This window comes from Falco peregrinus, chromosome 13, assembly GCF_023634155.1.
Source record: "Falco peregrinus isolate bFalPer1 chromosome 13, bFalPer1.pri, whole genome shotgun sequence".
Taxonomy (NCBI): domain Eukaryota; kingdom Metazoa; phylum Chordata; class Aves; order Falconiformes; family Falconidae; genus Falco; species Falco peregrinus.
In genome coordinates, this window is record NC_073733.1 from 319,529 (window position 1) to 343,009 (window position 23,481).

Below are 23,481 nucleotides of genomic sequence, written 5' to 3' on the forward strand. Positions count from 1 at the left end.
CCTCAGCCCATCGGCAGAAGAGCCAGCCTGCCCTGAACAAAGACGCTCCCCACGAGGGCCAGCAAGTTCACACAACAAAGACCGATTCTGAGTCAACGTGTGAACCTCACTTGAGCCACGACATGTGGAAGAACAACCGGCGTGACTCACAGCTTGGCTGCTCAGGCGAAAACTACTACCATCACTCCAGGAACATCCCCCATCCGCGGATGGTCCGCCACATACCAGGTAAGACTTGCTGAGGGACCACACAGAGAGCCAGGACAACTGCCCTGGCACGCACAGAGAGAAATGTGAGCGTAACCACCATTTTGTTCCAAAAGTACCCACTGCTGCCGTTTCCCATTTCTAAGAGGAGCATTTCCGCAGAGAAAGCTGCTACCTTCATTTCAATCGACTAAGCAGCCTTACCTGTCCTCAGCAAGCAATAACCTCAGCTTAGCCGCACTAAACTCTTTACAAGGTGCAACTACAACTCTTGCACCAAGACAACAAGTAACTGTTTCAGCTGTCACTACTTTCGGCTTAGTATCTGAACAGAATCAAGGTGCTGAAAATCCTCCACCAGCTACTTCACAGCACTGCTGCTTTGCCATGTGAAACCCAGTTGGACTGGTATTCCACCAGAAAAACAGCGGCTCGTTAAGAAAATCCGTTGAGCCTGGCTAAGAAAGGAGGGTTCCAGTTCTTCATTAAATGCCGCGGCTCTCATTGAAAACCACAAGCCTGTTCTGAAGACACACGGACAAGTGACACTTTTCTCCTGATTGGCACCGCTGAGGGAGTGGGCTTCACCCCACCTGCCCACTCTCCGGGTCGTACCTGGAGCATCATTACTGTTGAGGTAGCGGCTGGTCACACCGTCCTCCCTAACAGACTGCTTACGGCCCTCTGCCACCTACCCAAGTATGACAGGTTTACCCAGGGTTTACACACCGTTCCATCAGCCCTGTATCAGGGCCTACAAACTTCAGGTCCGATACCTCCCTTTTCCATCCTTCCAGCACAGACTCTCCTTGGAGATCACCTGCCAAGTTGACTGTGCGTGTTTACTGTAGGAAAAACCTGTATCTTCTGGTTTCTTGCACAGGATTAAACAACACTCTGGTCTGTGCTGTAAGCAGCAGCCTGCCAAAAGGACACTCAGAAGGACGTGCCGATGTTCCCCAAAGGCTTGGGAAGAACTCTGCTGTGCCTGAAAAGGTAAGGGGGGTGGGGGGATGGGGTGGGTAGGGGGGGGGAAGACATGGCTCTTTGCTGCGGCACACTCTCCCTCACTTCTCAACAATGTAACCTGAATTGACGGTCTCCGATTGCTAAGGAGGACCGCGCAGAACCAAAAAGAGGGATGTGAGCATCCCACATGTAGAACATAGAGCTTGGAAGGGAGACGGTGTCAAGCAGTACGACAGCTAAACCATAACTGTATTGTGTTCAGATCTGTAACGCCACTGTGCTTTGGTAGCGCCGGGGAGAAAACATCACACTATACAACAAGCAAGCCCAGGAGAAGCCTCCTCCCCTCACACACAAAGCTTCTTTAGATTACTTACTGCCAGCAGTTTTACTTGGGCTGACACCGTTCTCTAGAAGCAGCACACTGAGGTTCAGACCCAGCTTTGCAGCTGTGCTCATAAATTCCAGTACAAGATTCCTGCTGCCGTAACTCTTTAGCCTCAAGCTGCAGGCTTAATGGTTTCCTCACCTGACTTCCACCAGCAGTTACCCGGCAGCACTCTCATTCTCCTCCAGCGTTACGCATTTGCCGTAGATATGTACTGCGATTCTCGGCGACTGTGTAGTAGCAGCTGTAACAATTAACCTAATGCAGCTAACCTACAGGTGTTCCTGTCCAAGCGAGCGACAGTTTCAGATGTGTTTCTGCTGCACACCCTTGCTGGGGACTAGTGTTAGCCCTACGTTTCGCACTGCTTTAAGCGCTGCAGAAATGGAGTCAAGCCACTCCTTTACACGTTGCTTTCTCTTTTGGAAAAGCTTCTGCAGAAACGGTTCCAAGCCTCTGCACAGCCTGCACACAGACTGGAACTCCAGGACACGCCTCTCCCTCAGCGTTCCTCCCCATCCGTCAGCTCGCGCTACAGTGCTCGCGTCCAGGGGAGTTCTGACCTCAGCGACACAGATCAGGAAAAAAAGGTAAAGACACGAGGGCTACAGTACATGGATTCCTACCACGGTATGCGTTCTTAGTTCTCTTGAGGATGGTGTGGGACTTCACTGGCCACTTTTCCCACCGCCACCACCCCCGTGGGGAGACTACTGGCTTTTGTATTTAGCATTTACTCCTCAGTTGCTCTCCCCTACCTGGAAGTTGCTATGGGCAATCACTGGTGGAACGACACAGCTGAAACTTGTTCTCTAAAAGGCAGCCTGTAAATCTGGCATGACACATGCAAGGGGCTTTCTTCGTAGTAAACACTCTTAGCGTTTCCTTGCGGTGTCTCTGAAGTGCCGCTTACACGGCGCTCATGCAATATCACCTTTTGCAGGCTGGCGTCCTTAGCTCACACTGTGGCAAACCTGATGGGACACCTTGGGCTAGGCAATTTGCACAGCCGTAAAGCCGCACACTCACACAGCTAGAGCTAAACGGAAACACATGCAAAAACTGTCACGAATCAGCTTCTCTTCTTTCATGGTCACTATTCTGTACGTCTTCTAGGTGCTGGAAAAAATCAGCCAACTTTTGGAGACAGACTCCCTTACCAAGATCCAAGAATGGTTTGGAAGGGCAAGTAAACAAGGTAACAAAGATACGCACCTGCATCCCTTTCTGAGAAGCACGCGCTCTTGTACGTTCCCATCAAACCCTGAAATTCTAATCGACCTGAGCTGAGCGGCGTTGCCGAGGTGGAAGGTATCAGGTCCAGCAAAGTGCGCTGGGCCCAGCTGTGGCTGCGCTGAGCAGTCAGGTGACAGCAGACAGAAAGCAGTCACTTACACCTCAGCGCTCTCCGGTTTGGTGCGGGGCGGAAACACGCGCTCTCCCACTGGGGCTCTGGGCGGCTGGGGGCGGGCAGAAAGCAAACAAAATGTCTCTCTCGTGTCTTTAAGCCCTTTGAAAACGTGGTAAGGGAACTCCTGAATTCACCCCCAAACATCCAGATCAGCAGCAAGTGGGAATTTGAACAAAATTTCTGCTACCTTCACGTTTCAGAGAAAGACTTTGTGTTCAGTCTGGTGGATTGAGAACTGACTGAGAAAGACGTGCTGAAATCTGAGGAAGGTGCAGCAGAGAACATCAACAGCCCGACTGCTGAAGCCTCTCCCCCCACATCGGAGAAGCCTAGACGGGGAAATGACTCCGGCCACGTAAAACCTGCAGGGAGGTTGCCACAATGATGGATAAGCTAAACCCCACAACCAGAAATTTTTGGGTTCTCCTGCTATGGAAAAGGTAACTTTGTGATTGAAGTTGATCACGGCCAGCCTTCGGCAAAAATGCTCCTAAGTACAAGCCACGCCAGGCGATTTGATACAAGTTTGATACAAGTACCAAGTTTTAGCAGCACTGGAAACCCCTTGGAGAGCAACCTCCTTTTACATTGCGGTGCACAGTTTATACCTACAAAGACCACAGGGGACTGGACCATCTCCCTTATGAGGACAGGCTGACAGAGATGCACCTGTGTAGCCTGGGGAAGAGTGAGAGGGCATCTCCTCAGTGCATATAAATATCTTAAGGGCAAGTGTCAAGAGGATGGGGCCAGGCTCTTTTCAGTGGTGCCCAGCGTCAGGACAAGGGGCGACGGGCGCCAACTGAAACACAGGAAATTCCATCCGAGTGTGAGGGAAAACGTCTTCACTTGGAGGGTGTCGGAGCCCTGGCACAGGCTGCCCAGAGAGGCTGTGCAGTCTTCCTTCCCTGGAGATACTCAAACCCCACCTGGACGCGACCCTGTGCAACCCGCTCTAGGCAAACCGGCTTTAGCAGGGGGTTGCACGACATGGCCTGCACAGGTCCCTTCCAACCCCAGCCGTTCTGTGAGCCTGTGACATTCTGAGATCTGCTCCTGTAAGTTACACGCAAGCTGCAACCCCCTCTGCCAGCAAACTATGGCATTCGCCCTCATCTAACATCTCGCCCTCGCTCTCTGCAGGCTACGTCAGGCTTTCTCAGACCGTTCCAGCTACCAAAGCCCACTCTTGCACCCTCTACCCAGTCAGGGCAAGCCAAAAATAGTGGCGCTGCCAAGGAACGCCACTGTCACCTCTTTGTGCCCCTTCTGAAGCACACAGAGGCAACACAAGCCAGTCCCAGCGTACGTGATCATTTTAACAAAGCCACTCATGCCAGCTCTGACGCTGCCAGCATTTACTATTGCTTGGAACTCAGCTGGAGGAGAGGGTGAAGAGTAATCTTACCTAAGAACTAGAAGGAGGAAGAGGAAACCTCCAAAGCAAGCACCTCTGCTTTTCCACAGTGGTGCCCAGTGAGGCTTCTTTGCCAAAGAGCAGATGTGCTTCTATACTCTCAGCTGCGTACCGAACAAAGCCAAACGAGTCTAACATCATCCTAAGCCTAGCCTGGTAATATACAGCTTGCTTTTCCAAAATGTCTTCCAGAAAGGGAGAAAGAACATCTTTTGTTTGCAACGCTGAGAAAGAGAGGTCCAGCACAAGCAGACACGCTCTTCCCAGGGAAGAGCTACAGCTGAGAAAGTGTGGTGGAAACAAGAGGCCGTCCTGCCCTCACGCTCTACCAGAAATCTCACCTGTACCACGGCTGCCCCCAAACCACGGATATCCCTTTTCCAGCAGAGGCCTCCCCTATTCACAGCCGCTGCAGCATCTCCCAGCCACCTTCACATACAGAAATATGTGATCTGAGCACTTAGATTATAAAGACAGGCGTTCAGACTTCCTAATAAAACAATTTGATGTTCATTGTATTTTGTCCTCAAGTCATTCAACCCAACCATGCTGCATAGGTACATGAGACGTGAGCTAAATGAAAAAAGGGACAGAGGCAACGCCTTTTGGCATCAGGGTCATCTGTTTGCGTGACTCAGCCAGGCCTGCACAAAGAGCTCTTGTGTGTAGGCTTGGCTCTGCAGTCACAGACATACTGGGGTAGGAAGAGGGGCACGCACACACTGTCTGCAGAGATGCACACCAAGCCCTAGGCACTGGGGAAGAAAAGAAAAAACCAAGAAAAAGAAAGACCCTGGACTTGCCACATGTGGCCTGCACAATGACTGCAGTCGTCTGCCTCACAGCAAGCTGGAATTTGCTTTCACAGCTCTCACGACTGGCAGAGAAGCAGCACACACTGTAGCATCCAATGCGGTGGGGTGAGACACGGACAAGACAGGATGAGACCAAAACCAGCCTTCCAATGCACCGTGCAAACCTCGAGCCGTTGAAATACAGCCAACAAGGACAGAAACGCGTTTGGCCCTTTTTCAGGCCCTGTGAGTGGACTGTGAAAGCGGAAGAATTGGGGTTTACCCGTCTAAAAGATACCTCTGCCAATTAAATCTCACAAAAACAAGGCAAGGTGACAAGTCAACCCTACTCCCATCTGTTTTCCAGACTCAGATGATTCGGTGCAGACAAGCTCACTCAAGGCATCTGGCCGTTTGCGGGGAAGGAGAGAAACCCTGGCCGCACAGCGTTAAAGAAAGAGGAGCTTAGCTCAGCGCAGAGCTCAGTGTTCTCTTTCCAAGGGCCCCTGCCTTCAAATCATGCCTACTATAGTCACAACTACCACCTCCATTCCCATCTCCCGCTGCAGGAGAGGAGTATGCCAAGACCGAGTGGCCAACCTCAGCTCGGCTTTCTCGTGCTGCTCACTCACTGCTGCACGTGCCCAGCTGTGCTAGAGCCCCCAGCAGAGCAGGCTGGTAAGGGTGAAGGAACGTGTGGCCACACATTCAGGAAACAGAGTTTTTATGAATGGCTGGCCAAAGGCCAGTCACACAGAGTGGGCATTACTCAGGTCTGCCTGCCAACTCAGACCACAGAGGCAGAAACTCATTCGCACAAAGCCATGTAAATGGGGAACATTTTCCGAGAGAGGTAATTTCTATACAGCTGCACGAGAGTAGGAGTCTGCCGTCTGCAGTAAATGGGGACGGAGCTTCTAGCAGGAGACGAGCTGGCAGTGCTTTGCAACTTCCCTGGTGTCTTAGGTGTAAACACTACAAAGTCATCTGGAAACCAGACAGCAGGGTTAAGTGACCACACACTGACAGGGCTGTGGTAATGACTTGTTGAATGGGCCACACTTGAACTTGACCGAATGCTTTTGGGCTGTACTCATGACTGTCTTAAACCCATTCAAATCTCTGTCCTGAGTGTTTCCTACCAGCTGTCCCTCAGCACCATGCTGCAGTAGCTGAGCCTGAAAAACTTAATTACATCGCAGAGGCCTCACAGGATCACTACTGAACAGAACGAAAACTAAAGCAACCATATTAATGTGGTCTTTCAACAGCACGGTTGCATTCCCTCCATGAAGTTTGAAGCTGACAGGTCATGGAACAAACGTGGTAAGAGCCAGAAGGGCAATAGTTTGCAAGGATAGTTACAATCAATTGCACCTTCTCACCCATTTCCCTTTCCAAAGCACCCGTGACTGTATTTGCTAGATGCCTGACAACAAAGCTCTCTCAAGCCCATCCTAGTAATAAAGAAAGAACAAGGTTATGTTCAACGTGTGACTCAAGATAAGCATTAAAGCTGTTTGTGTTATGTTATCCTTGATCCCACCTGCCTGCCTTATTAGAGGCCTGGATTCACTAGCAGGAGAAGCTGAAGCAGATTCTTACAATCACGTCAGGGTGCAGCAGCGGCGGAGTAACTCTCAAGACTGCTCTGTGAGGCAGCGGCGTTTCTGTGTCCTCTGATAAAATTAGACGTCCCAGCTTCTGAACTATTGCTTGTCCCTACCCCCAAAAGCTGGGAGTCTCTGGTCTTTAGGATGTGTCTGCTGTTACTGAGAAGGTTCGGGTAGTACACTGACTGCAACAGTCACACATCCATGTCGACTATTGCTCAATGCTTCGTGAAGCCCTCAGCTTGCAAACTAAGCTTCTTCTGCAAGTACTTCTTTCTATCCTTCTCCCGAGACGTAATCTTATCACTGCAGAGCTGGCCCACTCGAGAAATACGTAAACTCTTTGGAGTGCACAGCGAACGCAGAAGTAAGCAGGAGTTATGCACTGGATCGTGATGACTGAATATGGCCAAGTTTTCAGAGCCTCCTGAAAAACAAAAACAAACACAGAGCGCTAAACTCAGCTACCTGTGCAGCCGTTCCAAACAATGTCATGAAGCAGTCAAGAAGCAGAATAAAATGCATTAGAATAACACTGACTATTACCAGCTCTGTAACTTACTCGCTGTAGTTAAGTAAAGGAACACTTCAATTCTATCTGAGAACGACAGGAAGCCAGAAGAAATGCACTAACAGTGTCCTCCCAAGGAAGTCAGTCGTGTCGCACACCTGGATTCTACAATTTACACCAGGGTAACCGACTTCCCCAACCCACACCCACTCTCCTTCTACATGAGAAGACAAGAAAAAATATGTAACAGGTGTTCCCTGCAACAAAGTAAAATGAGATTAAAAATACTGAATCACTCAAATGTCCCCCGATACACATATCTGGCCCCCTGACTTCTCAACCAGCTGCCCATTGCTGCAGAGGTAGGACGTACTACTTGGGGAGTCCACGACCTTCTTCACAGAGGCGGCCACAGACACTCGGGCATTAAACAAAGACACAGGACACAGCATGTGAAGTACGTGACAGCACGTATATCAGGACCCAAGCAAAATACAGCACAAGGCCAAGACCGCTCAGCATGCTTTTTCCCAGGCATGTCGGTCCATGGCCAGCCTACCAGCCTCCGCTTTCATGCTGCAAAAAGACGCTGGTGAGACAGGAGGACTGCCTCCCTGCTCTCTCAGGAGGAGTTGCAGCATCATGGCAAGCGCTGGAGGGGTCACAAATCACACAAGCACACTTGCTTAAACAAGCTGTTCTTTCAGAACCTCTCACAAACGTCCAAAGCCAAAGGTTTCAACATCTCGCATTTGACCTGACGCTGGGGCAATTTTCATGTGCTGCAACTAATTTGGCTGTTTTCAACAGTAACTTCACACTGGACTCACTGCAAGAATGGGCCCTTCGGGGCTTCTTGAACACGCCACTTCACATAGCTGCAGCCGGCTGCCTGAGAGCAAATCACCACTTTACTCTCTTAGGATCGTGTCTATGGCTGGTGAATACACCGATGAACAGCCAGGCACCTAAAGCATTTAGAAAAGGGTCAGTGCGCACATCAGTGTGAGTCCAGGCCCGCCAAGAACAGCCTCTTCTAGGTGGCTGCAGAACTGTAGGATGCTGAAAGGCTGAGAACGGCAGCAGCAGCCAGAGGGCTGAGCCCATCGAAACCCCAGTCTACTCTCGCTTGCTGTTCTATCTCGCCAGTTAACACATCCCGAGGACAGCATCCGGGAGAGACGACTCATGACCACAGGCATGAACTTCAGCCTAGTATCACCTGACGAGCTTAGCACAAAGAGAGAGCAAAGGGAAACAGCAGCAATGCCCCAACTCCTGGCTAAGGCGCCAGCGAGAGGACAGGAAGAGCGGGCGACTGAGACAAGCAATGTGTACAAAGAGGCCGCACAGCCGGTCCCCAAGCTGCTGTGATGCTGCCGAGCTGGAAGGCTCCCGGTGCTAAGAGCAGAATAATGCAGAGCACCTCTTCCTTCTCTTTCTCCACAGGCAGGTAAGCTTCAGATTTGCAACAGCTTGATCTGAAAACACGTGCATGTGCACAGCGCGGGTGCGTTTGCCTAATTTCACTGGCAACGATGCAGGACAGGCTGCGTAATGCCGTAAGAGGCTTTCGGACCCACTCAGAAAGTCTCCAAAGTCCCCAGTTTGTCTATGCCACCTGCTCGTGCACTCTCAAGCCTGAGGAGATGAGGCACGTGTACGAAACCATCTTAAGGAAACCTTAGAGAGGCTGAAGAGCCTTAGATCAGGTTTAATAGGTGCTATGTGCATTAACGCGCAGAACCTCAGCTGTAACGATGTAACTCCTTGTAATTGCATTGCTTGACACGTTTACATCAGAGAATCAGCGTAATAGATGGCAGGCACACTCACGATGCACTTCTTGTTACAGAAATAAGAGCAGCAATGCTCTCATGAAAAAGCTGTTCTCGTTTCTGGAACAAAAGCAATCACATTTCTATAAAGCCTAACAAAAAAGCCCACATTACTCAAGCCACTAGGCACCCTTCTAACAGAACAGGCTTTTCTATGGCTATTCAAAAAGAACAGACGGAAACGCACCGACTGTAGAAAGCCACAACCTGTTGGTTGCCAACCCTTTACAGGCCTGTGGGGATCCCACTTCTAGTCTCCGTTTGAAAGCCGTAACAACAGAGGGAGGAATGAAAATGGATACAAGCCAAGCCATGCCTGGGTCAGCCCCCTGATTCCAGCTCAGCTCAGAACAACAGTTACGATGATGTCTTCTTACGCTCTTCAGCTGACCCGCGCAGAAGCTGTACTTGCTCAGAAGCCGCAGTTACCTGGCTAGTCCCTACAGGAGAAAGGGATGGGGCAGGCTCACAAGCCTGAAGCGAAGCCGCGCTTCCACGGTCTCTGTTTCTGTCCTTTGCAGGAGCACTTCAGTCAGTTAGAAACGAGTGGAACCAGAACATCCAGCCAAGACTGAGACTATGCCTCTTTTTGTAAAGGAAAAATATTTGACAGAGAAAACAATGCACGCAGGATCATGTCATAAATCAGGCCTACTGAAACTCGGTAAGTGACCTGAAAGAGAGAGCTCCTGCCTCCTGGTACTGTTCTGAGGCTCCGTGATCAATTTTGCTAAGAGGACCGAGAAGTAACCAAAAGCGATCGTGACGCCTCAACTCCATGCGCACCATGTGCCAACCAAGGCACGTGATTTGCGCTTGCGCAGACATCCACCCTGCTCAAGCTGAAGTCTAAAGCATTGGCGTAACCCCACGCTCGTAGCTCATCTACCGACCCCAGCTAACTACACATGGTATACAAGTCAGCGTGGCTCAGCTGATGAAGGCAGCTTGGTTGCTGGTGATTGTCTGTTGAGGAGCTCAGGAAAATTAGAATTTCTGCTTGTTTGTGCCGAGTGTTCATGCACACTTTGCAACGGCACTAGCGGAACAGGTTGTGAGGTCACCATTCACCGCTTTCAAGAAAACTTAGGGCAGAAACAGAGAAGGCGGCATCCATTCAAATAGCATCTACTAATGCTCTTGGGTAACGTGCCCAACTTGGTATGTAGAAAAAGTCACATTTAAAAGAATTAAAAAAAAAAAAAACCAGGAATGCAATCGCTTCCTTGGGAAACAAAATAAATTCTACATTTGCCATTGGTTTATTTTTTATAAAAATAAGCTATTAATACGGAAGCTTCAGGGTAAAAAAACGCATTTATCTTTGCCCTTCATGTCCAGAAACAGCTCTGGGCCAGCTACGGAACTATCGAGCATTGGGACAATCCGGTGTCACAAGGGCAGCAGATGGTCTTTGGAGCGGAACCACTTCACGTCCCAACTTCATCCCATGGACTACGTGTCCCATCTTTCCCGTTGTCTCATTGTGAAGCCTAGTTGCTGTCCGAGTCATCGTCTTCATCTTCTTTTCCAGACAGAGCATGCTTGGATGAATCATCGGCCTCTCCCAATGCAACAGCCCCTTTCCGCTGTGGCAAGACACTGACAAGGCGTCCTTCCAGTCTGCCTTCTCCAGGTACGCAAGGATGATCTCAAACACTGCAACACCAAGAAAGACCACCAGCTCTTCAACAAGGAGGTAAAAGAACTGCTGATAGCACCACCTCCCACATCCATCCTTACAGAGCTTCTCGTGCATTCGCTTGCAGCATCTTCAGGCTAAATCTGGTGAAGCACAAGCAGAAGCGCACAAGGCAAGTCTGCTACAGCCGCAGCCTAAAGCCAAGCACACTGTGAGCCCCCAGTTACTACCGCAGCGCTTTCCTGCAGCGGCTCCACTTTGAATTACTTGCCCTCAGGGACAGAGAGGAACGGCCCCCCACTACTGCAGCTCTCACCACTGCCCTCTATACAGGCACTAACGCTTTCTCACATTCGTTTGACAGGAATATTGCTGTGGATGCACCTTGACGAGGACTTGGTCCCCTCCCTAACATAAGCGCAGCCCAAAGTCTTCCTGAAACCTGCCGTCATTGTCTTCCTCTTACTTTTCCACCTGCGCTTGTGGCAAAAATCCTTATTAGTCTCCAAGTCCATGACCCCTTCTTGCCGTTTCTAGTATGCTGACCGTAACAGCCACCCTCCTCCTCCTCCTCCTCCTGTTTCAGCTCCCAAAACTTTCCCTAAGTGACAATAACCCCAGACAGCATTACATACAAACCTCACTGGCAGATTCTTGCCTAGAACAACCCCAGGCTATCCAAAACCCCTCTCAACACAGACTGTGGCTCGGCAGCAGCAGGCAAGGCTGCAGGAGGCCCTCTGGCTGGTGAGCAAGCCAGACCTGGATGACAAATGTGGGACAGAGGGGTGGCTCGTCAGGCTTGGGGCTACAGGAATAGTGCTGACACCACCGGAGAACGCTGACTTCAAAGAACGCCCCCAGCGCAAGCAGCCTCAGTGCCAAGCAACAGCATACGAGAAAGGTTCAAAGGAGCCCTGGAGGGAAAAAAAGCCTGACAGAGAATTAGGCAGGCATTCAGAAACGGGGGAGCAGCATGGATCTCACACTCGCCGAGAGCCAAGTTACAGAAAACTGTCACATTTATTAGAGGTTTCCTGCACCCAGGCTGACTGGAAAGCCAGCTGCTCCCTGGGACGCTGATACTGAAGAGCTGGCCATTTCACTAAGCAGGCTATTCACCTGAAATGTGCTGTGAAGGCATGAGCTCTCAAAGGACTGTATCGCTATCGCTGTTACTGCAGAAAGCACCTGTGGCAAAAATGCCGGCTGAAGAGACAAGAGGAGTGTAAGGAGCACGTTTCTTCTCCCTTGCCTTGGAACTTCCTTTATCTGCATAGTGAAAACGGAACTGATGGAAACAGAGTGGCTTCCACAGGAGAACAGAGGCCTCTTGGATGGGCTGCGATAGCAGCAACAGTCTTGTGCAAGGACACAAGGCGGCAGTGGGAACAGCCGGCAGCCTCCACTGCAGGCTGGAATGAAGCAACACCGTCTTGTAGCGTACGTTACAAAGCATTAGCCTTGGCATACAAACCTGAACAGAAGGAAACACACTCTCCCAGCTACACCTGCAGCTGTGCTTTGCAACACAGTGTTTTACATGGATCTCAGATCATCCAAAAGTCTCCTCTTACACCGTGTCAGTTTCCTGGCATCAAGTATTTCACACATACCCGTCTCCCTCATGCCTTTTTAACATGGCAATGCAGGCACTGAACTGCCCGTGGAAATGCATGGAGAGTCAATCCCAAGAGAGGAGGTTTCTAAGTAAATAAGCAAAAAGCAACAAGCAAGTTGCCCTGTTACTGACGCCTCCAGTCTCCCACCACCAGACGGCCGGTTTCATTAAGGCGCTTCAAAGCCTGACAAGGCCGCTCGGAAGGACTTTCTCCTTCTACAGGACTTCCCAAATTCACACCTGTCACAAGAAGCTCCCCAGGGACAGGGCAGGCCCTGCAGTCTCCTCTGCTGAGCCCCGTACCGTCCTCGGCTTGCTTCCACTGCTGCACCGAGGCCAGAGTTACCAAATCAAAAGAGAAAGGGCGAGCAATGGTGCAGTTACACTAAGCAGTGCGGTGGATGTACTCACAGCAAAACACAAAAACCTCGGTGCAAACGTCCTTCTCCTCACCTACACAAAATTTAGAACATGAGACTGGAGAGGCAGCTTGATTCTCTCCACCTTACTCATGCCTTACTGCCCTGAAAGCTGTTTTTTAGGCTCAGCTTGTAAGCTATCAGGGTTACAATATACAACAGCCTTTGGGACAGCTAGTAAGGGTACCTCTGCTTTTGGTGGTGGAGGAGTTGTGTTTCTTTCCTGCCCAAAAACCTTAAGCAAAACACTGCTCTAGTATAATCCTTACCTTACAAAGGGTCTCCGCGTTAAGAGCCTTTCAGCCGTGATTTGAAAATGTTTGAGAAGGGCAAGGGAAGACAAGCTCACGCAAAATGGAAGCTCACCAAATAAAGTGCTGTGTTACTTTGCATATATGGCACACTGTGACATACAGCCAAAAGGACCATAAATAAAATCTGGGCCTGCAGCCGCGGAACTAGGAAGCATCAGCCACAGCCTCTTGTAAAGGCAAGTTTCTGCTTAAGTACAAAGTTACGCACATCACAGGAACCGGGTAGTTTTTCAGAGGAAGAGCAAAGGATAAACAAATGTTGTTTGCTTCTTTAGACCTGGCAACTCCTGTGTCCAAGTTGAGCACAAAAACCCCTTCCCAGCTGTGCCAACACTCCATACCATACCGACTAGATCAAGTCAAAAACACATCAACAGAGTAACATCAAATAAGGTGCAAGGAGGGACAAATAGAAAAAAGAAAGAAAGAAAAAAAAAGGCTCTGTAAGGAAACAGACCCCACAGTTTACCTTGTGGTGATTGTGATCCAGCAGTCCTCCAGTCCCACAGGCTTTCTTCTCACCCAGCTCACTGAGAACATCTGAAGACAGACAGATGTAGGTCTTCTTTCTTTAGTAGCTCACTATAGCACTCTGTTCTTATTTGCAAAGCCTCAAAAAAAAGGGAGTGAAAAGACCGACATGTGCGGCGAATGAAGAGACGGGACGCAGCTTGATGCAAGCAAGTTGTCGGTTTATTAGTGATTTTCTCTACAATTATATACGTTTCTACCTTCTACATATTACACACCGATTGGTTAAATCTTAAGCGTAAAAAACACTGATTGGTTGATATTTAAGGCACACCGTTAGAACAATAGGAACTTATTAGTTTACCTTGACATAGCAACAATTTCTATTCCAAAATTAGGGGGTTTCTTTCTACGCGGCTTTCTTGATTAACAAAGTGACATATCGGCGCCATCCGTTCCCTTATCTGGCTACTTGTTTCTCTGTCCGTCTGGTTGCCTCCTCAACTGTAACGGCTCAGGGGTCTGCAGTTAGCTTGCTCCTTTGATCCCAGGGCTTGTGCCCTACAAGTTCTAACGAGTCTCTATTCATCAGGCTATCAGTACTTGGACTCTTGCCGTTGAGGCCTTCTCCTACAGACATGCCCGTTTTGAATCTTGCCACCACTGACTTCTCGCACCAAGGAGTCGGTCAGCTGCAAAGCAGTCAGGTTGCCGATACCCCAAGCCCTTCCAACACACTGGGAGCCAGTCTTGTGATGTGCTCCTGCAGGTGCACTGCTCTGGCCTTTTAGCCAAGCCTCTCAGCTCAGAGTCCCACCCTTGATCAGCCAAAGCGCTAGAATGAAAACAAACCACCCACCTGCAGAAACCTGGCTCTTTGCAGGGCTTCTGCCTCCCCGATTCCCTTGTCACACTCTTCCCCACCCTTGTCGCATCCCACCCACGGCGGAGCCCTGGCTGGAAGCTGTCCCCTCTTCCCACCTCCCTGGGAGCCTGCCCTCCAAACCCACTGCTCCCAGTGGCACTGTAGCTGCAAAGAGAACAGGGGACAGTGGCTCTTGAAGTCTCAGCGGCAGGGACACAGTGAGAATGTGAAGGCTTTGCTGAATCCCTTTGCTGACGCTCACAAGAGCCCAGCGGAGATAGTAAAATATGCCATTGTGCAAGCTACTTAAGAACCATACTCTGTCTGCCTGTGGCTGTACCTGCTCCCGATTCCTTGGCTTTACGTCCAGCTCCTCGGTAACCTGTGGGAATGGCTTTCAGTGAACAGTGAAACAAGGACAATGTGCCGATCGTGCTGATGGGAAAACACAATTCAGTAGGTCAGCAAGACGTGCTGCGAGAGGACGCGCCTCTCTTACCACGTGCAACACCCTGCTCGACTTGTGATCGCCCGAGCCGCTGGCTCCCTCAGCACCCGCAGGCGCAGGCCCCATGGCTGCTCACGTCCTTGCCCTCTCCTGGCACAACATCCTGCTGCGAGGAACTGGGTGCAGGTCAGCACTAATTGCCTTTGCTGTGGATTTCAAGCCTCAGCTCTTTTCATACGGTGCTCAGCGTTCCCAAATGAAGGTTTTCCCTTCAGAAACAAGCAAAACAGAGATAAAATGCTGCATATAGCCTAGAGAGGCATCCCTACTCAAGGCGAGAGCTGTGCCAGCTGGTGCCGCACAGCAGAGCTCAACGGGCCCTGGGCCATCCAAGATTAACGGAGTCAGAGAATTACCTCACAGTCACATCTGCACACCGACTACAGAAGTTAGCCTCTTCCAGGCTTGGCCTGAGTCAGACCGTGGCCAGCACTGCCAGGTGGGCACGTTGTTCAAAGTAGCCCTTGGCTGTCGGGCTCTTATCTGTCTCCCGGAACGCACTGTGAGCCAGGACCAGAGCCGCCCGTCACCGCCACCACTGGTGGTCATCACTTGAGCATTGTGATGCAACACAGGTTAGAATGCGGGGCGGGGGCACGGGGGATGGGGACAGGGGGAGCACATCACCACCCTCCACCCCAAGACGACAGTCAGTTCCTCTTACCCTCACAGAGTGGTGGCATGCTCACCTCTTGCCTCTGTGCCATAACTAGGATACTGGTCGTTTACACGCTTACAGGTCCACAGTAAGTAGATAGTCAAGCAAAGCTATTTGTGATGTGCTCGTTTGTGTGGTTTGGGTGGCTGAAGCTGGGGTTTTTGTTTTAGGATGTACCAAAATGCTGGGGTTTAATCCCAGCCGGCAACCAAGCACCACACAGCTGCTTGTTCACTGCCCACCACCCAGAGGGGTGGGGAGGAGAATCAGAAAGGAATGTTCAAAGTCGAGGGTCGAGATAAGAACCATTTAATAATTTAATCAGAAATGTAAGTAAAATTGACTAGATACCACCAAGATTGAATTCTTTTGCAAATGTAGTTGCCTTATCCCAAATTAACTTTTGAATTTCAGTGGGGAAGGTGCCCTCTGCACCTTCACTTGTAATTGCTGCTACCACAGATTGACCCACAGTTGAGCTTGGATATAAATAAGAGTTAGAGAAACAGGATTTTATTTCTCCCAGGGGGTTTCCCCAGCTCACGGACCACCCCCCCACCCCCACCTCCAAGCTGTGACCCACCACTATACTGTGGAATGCGGTTGCCATGGCAAGTGTTTGATGACCTCGTGACTGCATCACAACAGAACACATTAGCTCACACCCCGTGTGACATTTGCCAGGTGCCTTCAACAAACCAACTGTCTTGGGATGTTCCCAGTCTTAGACGTTACAGTACCGAGTGTGCCAGGCAAGTGCCTGAGGCAAAGACGACTGTGAACATTAGGGACTGCTACTACCGGAAAGGGAAAAAAACCCCCACAGGATAACGGTAATAACAGCTCCTAGTCTGTTATTCAACCTCTCAATCCAAACTCTACAACAGATAGCAACTATAAAGAGACAGGGGGCTGCCTCCCTGCGCACACAACCTTTAGGAAAGGCAGAAACCAAGAAGGCCTGGACGTCTCCTTTGCTGTTCTCACTTGTTCTCCACTTCACCCCCAGCGTTTGGCCTCAGCCCATCGGCGGAAGAGCCAGCCTGTGACCTGAACAAAGACGCTCCACACGAGAGCCAGCAAGTTCACACAACAAAGACCGATTCTGAGTCAACGTGTGAACCTCACTTGAGCCACGACATGTGGAAGAACAACCGGCGTGACTCGCAGCTTAGCTGCTCAGGCGAAAACTACTACCATCACTCCAGGAACATCCCCCATCCGCGGATGGTCCGCCACATACCAGGTAAGACTTGCTGAGGGACCACACAGAGAGCCAGGACAACTGCCCTGGCACGCACAGAGAGAAATGTGAGCGTAACCACCATTCTGTTCCAAAAGTACCCACTGCTGCCGTTTCCCATTTCTAAGAGGAGCATTTCCGCAGAGAAAGCTGCTACCTTCATTTCAATCGACTAAGCAGCCTTACCTGTCCTCAGCAAGCAATAACCTCAGCTTAGCCGCACTAAACTCTTTACAAGGTGCAACTACAACTCTTGCACCAAGACAACAAGTAACTGTTTCAGCTGTCACTACTTTCGGCTTAGTATCTGAACAGAATCAAGGTGCTGAAAATCCTCCACCAGCTACTTCACAGCACTGCTGCTTTGCCATGTGAAACCCAGTTGGACTGGTATTCTGTTGCGACGTAGGGAAGACACAGTCGCTCAATATGAGTGATCAGCAGACTTCGTTTATTGTACCTTACAGTCGCCTTTATGCCTTCTTATAATTAGCTCACACATATTACAAAAGTTAAGCTCATTAATGGTTAGTTGCCTAAATACCAAGCCCGCCCCTTGTTTCTCTTCTGTAGTTATCTGTTCCCACCTGCAACATTCTTTTCCCACCAAAATCTTCCTGTTATTGTGTAACAAGAACAGCCAAAGACAGTGTATTTTGCTTTACTTCAGATAAGCTGAGAGCGATGTGCATTTTTGTCCAGCCAGCTGGACTATGTCTATGTGACTGTTTCAGCTAGCCAGTTATCCACAGTATTCCACCAGAAAAACAGCGGCTCGTTAAGAAAATCCGTTGAGCCTGGCTAAGAAAGGAGGGTTCCAGTTCTTCATTAAATGCCGCGGCTCTCATTGAAAACCACAAGCCTGTTCTGAAGACACACGGACAAGTGACACTTTTCTCCTGATTGGCACCGCTGAGGGAGTGGGCTTCACCCCACCTGCCCACTCTCCGGGTCGTACCTGGAGCATCATTACTGTTGAGGTAGCGGCTGGTCACACCGTCCTCCCTAACAGACTGCTTACGGCCCTCTGCCACCTATCCAAGTATGACAGGTTTACCCAGGGTTTACACACCGTTCCATCAGCCCTGTATCAGGGCCTACAAACTTCAGGTCCGATACCTCCCTTTTCCATCCTTCCAGCACAGACTCTCCTTGGAGATCACCTGCCAAGTTGACTGTGCGTGTTTACTGTAGGAAAAACCTGTATCTTCTGGTTTCTTGCACAGGATTAAACAACACTCTGGTCTGTGCTGTAAGCAGCAGCCTGCCAAAAGGACACTCAGAAGGACGTGCCGATGTTCCCCAAAGGCTTGGGAAGAACTCTGCTGTGCCTGAAAAGGTAAGGGGGGTGGGGGGATGGGGTGGGTGGGGGGGGGGGAAGACATGGCTCTTTGCTGCGGCACACTCTCCCTCACTTCTCAACAATGTAACCTGAATTGACGGTCTCCGATTGCTAAGGAGGACCGCGCAGAACCAAAAAGAGGGATGTGAGCATCCCACATGTAGAACATAGAGCTTGGAAGGGAGACGGTGTCAAGCAGTACGACAGCTAAACCATAACTGTATTGTGTTCAGATCTGTAACGCCACTGTGCTTTGGTAGCGCCGGGGAGAAAACATCACACTATACAACAAGCAAGCCCAGGAGAAGCCTCCTCCCCTCACACACAAAGCTTCTTTAGATTACTTACTGCCAGCAGTTTTACTTGGGCTGACACCGTTCTCTAGAAGCAGCACACTGAGGTTCAGACCCAGCTTTGCAGCTGTGCTCATAAATTCCAGTACAAGATTCCTGCTGCCGTAACTCTTTAGCCTCAAGCTGCAGGCTTAATGGTTTCCTCACCTGACTTCCACCAGCAGTTACCCGGCAGCACTCTCATTCTCCTCCAGTGTTACGCGTTTGCCGTAGATATGTACTGCGATTCTCGGCGACTGTGTAGTAGCAGCTGTAACAATTAACCTAATGCAGCTAACCTACAGGTGTTCCTGTCCAAGCGAGCGACAGTTTCAGATGTGTTTCTGCTGCACACCCTTGCTGGGGACTAGTGTTAGCCCTACGTTTCGCACTGCCTTTAAGCGCTGCAGAAATGGAGTCAAGCCACTCCTTTACACGTTGCTTTCTCTTTTGGAAAAGCTTCTGCAGAAACGGTTCCAAGCCTCTGCACAGCCTGCACACAGACTGGGACTCCAGGACACGCCTCTCCCCCAGCGTTCCTCCCCATCCGTCAGCTCGCGCTACAGTGCTCGCGTCCAGGGGAGTTCTGACCTCTGTGACGTGGATCGGGAAATTAAGGTAAAACATGAGTGCTACACTAGATGGCTTCTTTGTTCAGTTTCAACGCCAACTAACTCTTGGCAAATGCTTTTCATAAGGCAACAAAATACACACCCAAAAGAGCTACTCCTTTTAAAAGTGAAAAAAACACCTTCATATTTTTATAGCACTCTCTTGAAAAAAACTGGGATCGGCTGTGGGGAAAGGAAAGCGTGTCAAGGCAAAATGCCAGAAGTACTGGCAGAATCGGATGCCGTAATAATACTCATCCTTTCACCTTCCACTGAAGTCAACAGGCTGATCTGAACGAGGGAACCCTACGGTATCCAAACCTCACAGATCACATAACTTTGGCAACTAACACTACTGCCCTTCACCCGACTCCATCCACGTTTCCTTTCTCCTTCTAGATAGGTCATCATCTTGTAGCACCAGCAGTAGTACCTCTCCATAGGCATCCTAGGCATCAGGAGCCAGCAGCTACCTGAACCCTTTCTTAGAGCTTCTGCTATCAGATGCCTTCTCTTGACAATATTCAACAGCATCTCGGACTCTACGTTACCCAAACATTACCCGTAACGACAAAGAGACACACACGACACACGTGCCCCTCTTTTTGCCCTCCAAGCATAAAAAATATCTGCCCGTGCTTCTTCCATTTTCTCCTTTTCTCCAGCTCTTACGGACACTAGTCCCACTCCTGGTGAGGACACAAAGACAGAGAGCATGCCCCATGCCTCTGCAAAAGGCCTTAAGACACAACGAGAAACTCTAAATCTGATTTATTGTTGACCTCAGAGACACAGTTTTTATCTTCCTCTTGTGCCCAAGATGGCTTGCAAAACCGACAAAACCAACAACAAGTTACATGAGTAGCAGTCACCCGCAGGTGCAATGTCCTGAAATTGTTGTGCCTCAAGGCCACAAGCTCGTGGACTGCTATGCTATGGCATGCTGCAATGATAATCAACGTTTGGGGTGTCATTTTATCTACAATATAAAAATGACAGTGCCGGCTGGTAGCACCATTCTGGTGCACCATACTGGGTAAAACCCAAACATCCTTGGTTGTCATTTAATTTTACCAATCTCAATATTAGGCATGTCGTAAGTTGCTATTTGGGTAGAATAACACCCCTAAAATCCCCAAAACATATTGTACCAGGAATTATTGTATATAATACAAAGAGGTTGCTAAATAACTAGTGAGATTCTAGACTTCTCTTTCACAAGACAGTTTCAATTCCCAAAGAAAATCCATAAAAGTTTTTAGTGAAGAAGAGAACCCTCTCACATGAACTTCATTTTTGAAAACTTCAGTTAGCTATCCCAGGGGGGCGAGCTTGCTGTGCACCCTCCTCGCTGCCCTGAGGATCTTTAGCTCCACCACTGCATGGCCCTTGACCTGTGCAGATGACCACAGAACAATGTCCAGTTGCTGGCTTGTGTGTACCTCAAGTCTCTCACCTTTGGCCAGCGCAACGTCCCCCCCTGAAAGAGGTGCCCTCCCACCCAAACGGCCACCCTGCAAAGCCACCTGTTTGCCCGCCCCGGTCGCAGCGCTCCCCAGGGCTGAACGTTGTGGGAGCGAGGAGCAGCTTCCAGGACCCCTGGCCCTGCCCACACCTCTTCAGCTGCTCTCATGGGAGCTGCTGGCTCCTGGCAGGTCTCTGCCCTCCCAGGGGGTTTCCCTGGCTCACGGACCACTCCCCCCGTACGCTAAGATCCATCACTCCACTGGGGATGCGCTTGCACCCGAGCCAGGTGCCTCAGAGAGTATTTGTTGAACTAGAGCCTGGAACATAACAGAAGAGATCAGATTAGCTCATCCCCCACGTGACATTTGCCAGGTGCCTTCAACAAGCCAACTGTCTTGGGATGTTCCCAGTCTTAGACGTTACAGTACCGAGTGTGCCAGGCAAGTGCCTGAGGCAAAGACGACTGTGAACATTAGGGACTGCTACTACCGGAAAGGGAAAAAAACCCCCACAGGATAACGGTAATAACAGCTCCTAGTCTGTTATTCAACCTCTCAATCCAAACTCTACAACAGATAGCAACTATAAAGAGACAGGGGGCTGCCTCCCTGCGCACACAACCTTTAGGAAAGGCAGAAACCAAGAAGGCCTGGACGTCTCCTTTGCTGTTCTCACTTGTTCTCCACTTCACCCCCAGCGTTTGGCCTCAGCCCATCGGCGGAAGAGCCAGCCTGCCCTGAACAAAGACGCTCCCCACGAGGGCCAGCAAGTTCACACAACAAAGACCGATTCTGAGTCAACGTGTGAACCTCACTTGAGCCACGACATGTGGAAGAACAACCGGCGTGACTCACAGCTTGGCTGCTCAGGCGAAAACTACTACCATCACTCCAGGAACATCCCCCATCCGCGGATGGTCCGCCACATACCAGGTAAGACTTGCTGAGAGACCACACAGAGAGCCAGGACAACTGCCCTGGCACGCACAGAGAGAAATGTGAGCGTAACCACCATTCTGTTCCAAAAGTACCCACTGCTGCCGTTTCCCATTTCTAAGAGGAGCATTTCCGCAGAGAAAGCTGCTACCTTCATTTCAATCGACTAAGCAGCCTTACCTGTCCTCAGCAAGCAATAACCTCAGCTTAGCCGCACTAAACTCTTTACAAGGTGCAACTACAACTCTTGCACCAAGACAACAAGTAACTGTTTCAGCTGTCACTACTTTCGGCTTAGTATCTGAACAGAATCAAGGTGCTGAAAATCCTCCACCAGCTACTTCACAGCACTGCTGCTTTGCCATGTGAAACCCAGTTGGACTGGTATTCCACCAGAAAAACAGCGGCTCGTTAAGAAAATCCGTTGAGCCTGGCTAAGAAAGGAGGGTTCCAGTTCTTCATTAAATGCCGCGGCTCTCATTGAAAACCACAAGCCTGTTCTGAAGACACACGGACAAGTGACACTTTTCTCCTGATTGGCACCGCTGAGGGAGTGGGCTTCACCCCACCTGCCCACTCTCCGGGTCGTACCTGGAGCATCATTACTGTTGAGGTAGCGGCTGGTCACACCGTCCTCCCTAACAGACTGCTTACGGCCCTCTGCCACCTACCCAAGTATGACAGCTTTACCCAGGGTTTACACACCGTTCCATCAGCCCTGTATCAGGGCCTACAAACTTCAGGTCCGATACCTCCCTTTTCCATCCTTCCAGCACAGACTCTCCTTGGAGATCACCTGCCAAGTTGACTGTGCGTGTTTACTGTAGGAAAAACCTGTATCTTCTGGTTTCTTGCACAGGATTAAACAACACTCTGGTCTGTGCTGTAAGCAGCAGCCTGCCAAAAGGACACTCAGAAGGACGTGCCGATGTTCCCCAAAGGCTTGGGAAGAACTCTGCTGTGCCTGAAAAGGTAAGGGGGGTGGGGGGATGGGGTGGGTAGGGGGGGGGAAGACATGGCTCTTTGCTGCGGCACACTCTCCCTCACTTCTCAACAATGTAACCTGAATTGACGGTCTCCGATTGCTAAGGAGGACCGCGCAGAACCAAAAAGAGGGATGTGAGCATCCCACATGTAGAACATAGAGCTTGGAAGGGAGACGGTGTCAAGCAGTACGACAGCTAAACCATAACTGTATTGTGTTCAGATCTGTAACGCCACTGTGCTTTGGTAGCGCCGGGGAGAAAACATCACACTATACAACAAGCAAGCCCAGGAGAAGCCTCCTCCCCTCACACACAAAGCTTCTTTAGATTACTTACTGCCAGCAGTTTTACTTGGGCTGACACCGTTCTCTAGAAGCAGCACACTGAGGTTCAGACCCAGCTTTGCAGCTGTGCTCATAAATTCCAGTACAAGATTCCTGCTGCCGTAACTCTTTAGCCTCAAGCTGCAGGCTTAATGGTTTCCTCACCTGACTTCCACCAGCAGTTACCCGGCAGCACTCTCATTCTCCTCCAGCGTTACGCATTTGCCGTAGATATGTACTGCGATTCTCGGCGACTGTGTAGTAGCAGCTGTAACAATTAACCTAATGCAGCTAACCTACAGGTGTTCCTGTCCAAGCGAGCGACAGTTTCAGATGTGTTTCTGCTGCACACCCTTGCTGGGGACTAGTGTTAGCCCTACGTTTCGCACTGCTTTAAGCGCTGCAGAAATGGAGTCAAGCCACTCCTTTACACGTTGCTTTCTCTTTTGGAAAAGCTTCTGCAGAAACGGTTCCAAGCCTCTGCACAGCCTGCACACAGACTGGAACTCCAGGACACGCCTCTCCCTCAGCGTTCCTCCCCATCCGTCAGCTCACGCTACAGTGCTCGCGTCCAGGGGAGTTCTGACCTCAGCGAC

At 50.2% G+C, this 23,481-nt stretch overlaps 2 long non-coding RNA genes across 2 annotated transcripts; one reads left to right on the top strand and one right to left on the bottom strand.

Annotated features, from left to right (window-relative positions):
- The first annotated feature begins 1,939 nt into the window (after window positions 1–1,939).
- LOC129785596 (uncharacterized) lies at window positions 1,940–4,910 on the top strand. The gene is made up of 2 exons (XR_008749723.1): window positions 1,940–2,154; window positions 2,681–4,910. It is a non-coding gene; the product is annotated as an uncharacterized LOC129785596 (long non-coding RNA).
- A 4,099-nt stretch (window positions 4,911–9,009) lies between these two features.
- Window positions 9,010–13,687, bottom strand: LOC129785597 (uncharacterized). The gene is made up of 2 exons (XR_008749724.1): window positions 13,614–13,687; window positions 9,010–10,807 (listed from the first exon to the last, which is right to left on the bottom strand). It is a non-coding gene; the product is annotated as an uncharacterized LOC129785597 (long non-coding RNA).
- Between the last annotated feature and the right edge of the window lie 9,794 nt (window positions 13,688–23,481).